Genomic DNA, 2,101 nt, shown 5'->3' on the forward strand with positions numbered 1-2,101 from the left:
TAACGACATATAAAATACTGCGCGGAATAGACGAGGTGGACAATGACGGGATGTTCCAGAGATGGGACACAGACACAAGAGGTCACAATTGGAAGTTGAAGACTCAGATGAATCAAAGGGATGTTAGGAAGTATTTCTTCAGTCATAGAGTAGTCAGGCCATGGAATAGCCTAGAAGGTGATGTGGTAGAGGCAGGAACCATACATAGTTTTAAGGCGAGGTATGATAGAGCTCATGGGGCAGGGAGAGAGAGGACCTAGTATCAATCAGCGAAGAGGCGGGGCCAGGAGCTGTGACTCGACCCCTGCAACCACAAATAGGTGAGTACAAATAGGTGAGCACACACACACACACACTCACACACACACGCACACACACACACACACACACACACACACACACACACACACACACACACACACACACACACACACACACACACACACACACACACTGGAGGACAGGAGGGTCAGGGGAGACATGATAACGACATATAAAATACTGCGTGGAATAGACAAGGTGGACAAAGACAGGATGTTCCAGGGAGGGGACACAGAAACAAGAGGCCACAATTGGAAGTTGAAGACACAAATGAGTCAGAGAGATAGTAGGAAGTATTTCTTCAGTCATAGAGTTGTAAGGCAGTGGAATAGCCTAGAAAATGACGTAGTGGAGGCAGGAACCATACACAGTTTTAAGACGAGGTTTGATAAAGCTCATGGAGCGGGGAGAGAGAGGGCCTAGTAGCAACCGGTGAAGAGGCGGGGCCAGGAGCTAAGACTCGACCCCTGCAACCACAAATAGGTGAGTACAAATAGGTGAGTACACACACACACACACACACACACACAGGATGAGCCCATGGTTTACCCAAAGGTGCAGGGAGGCAAAAACCAAGTGTGCTAGGGAATGGAAGAAATATAGAAGGCAAAGGACCCAGGAGAATAAGGAGAACAGTCGTAGAGCCAGAAACGAATATGCACAGATAAGAAGGGAGGCCCAAAGACAATATGAAAATGACATAGCAGCGAAAGCCAAATCTGACCCGAAACTGTTGTACAGCCACATCAGGAGGAAAACAACAGTCAAGGACCAGGTAATCAGGCTAAGGAAGGAAGGAGGAGAGACAACAAGAAATGACCGTGAAGTATGTGAAGAACTCAACAAGAGATTCAAAGAAGTGTTCACAGAGGAGACAGAAGGGACTCCAGAAAGACGGAGAGGTGGGGCACACCACCAAGTGCTGGACACAGTGCACACAACCGAGGAAGAAGTGTAGAGGCTTCTGAGTGAGCTAGATACCTCAAAGGCAATGGGGCCAGATAACATCTCCCCATGGGTATTGAGAGAGGGAGCAGAGGCGCTATGTGTACCCCTAACAACAATATTCAATACATCTATCGAAACAGGGAGATTGCCTGAGGCATGGAAGACAGCAAATGTAGTCCCAATCTTTAAAAAAGGAGACAGACATGAAGCATTAAACTACAGACCAGTGTCACTGACATGTATAGTATGCAAAATCATGAAGAAGATTATCAGGAGAAGAGTGGTGGAACACCTAGAAAGGAACGATCTCATCAACAGCAGCCAACATGGTTTCAGGGACGGGAAATCCTGTGTCACAAACCTACTGGAGTTCTATGACATGGTGACAGCAGTAAGACAAGAGAGAGGGGTGGGTGGATTGCATTTTCTTGGACTGCAAGAAGGCGTTTGACACAGTTCCACACAAGAGATTGGTGCAAAAACTGGAGGACCAAGCAGGGATAACAGGGAAGGCACTACAATGGATCAGGGAATACTTGTCAGGAAGACAGCAGCGAGTCATGGTACGTGGCGAGGTGTCAGAGTGGGCACCTGTGACCAGCGGGGTCCCGCAGGGGTCAGTCCTAGGACCAGTGCTGTTTCTGGTATTTGTGAACGACATGACGGAAGGAATAGACTCTGAGGTGTCCCTGTTTGCAGATGACGTGAAGTTGATGAGAAGAATTCACTCGATCGAAGACCAGGCAGAACTACAAAGGGATCTGGACAGGCTGCAGACCTGGTCCAGCAATTGGCTCCTGGAGTTCAATCCCACCAAGTGCAAAGTCATGAA

The sequence above is a fragment of the Cherax quadricarinatus genome, chromosome 12, assembly GCF_038502225.1.
Source record: "Cherax quadricarinatus isolate ZL_2023a chromosome 12, ASM3850222v1, whole genome shotgun sequence".
Classification (NCBI taxonomy): Eukaryota; Metazoa; Arthropoda; class Malacostraca; order Decapoda; family Parastacidae; genus Cherax; species Cherax quadricarinatus.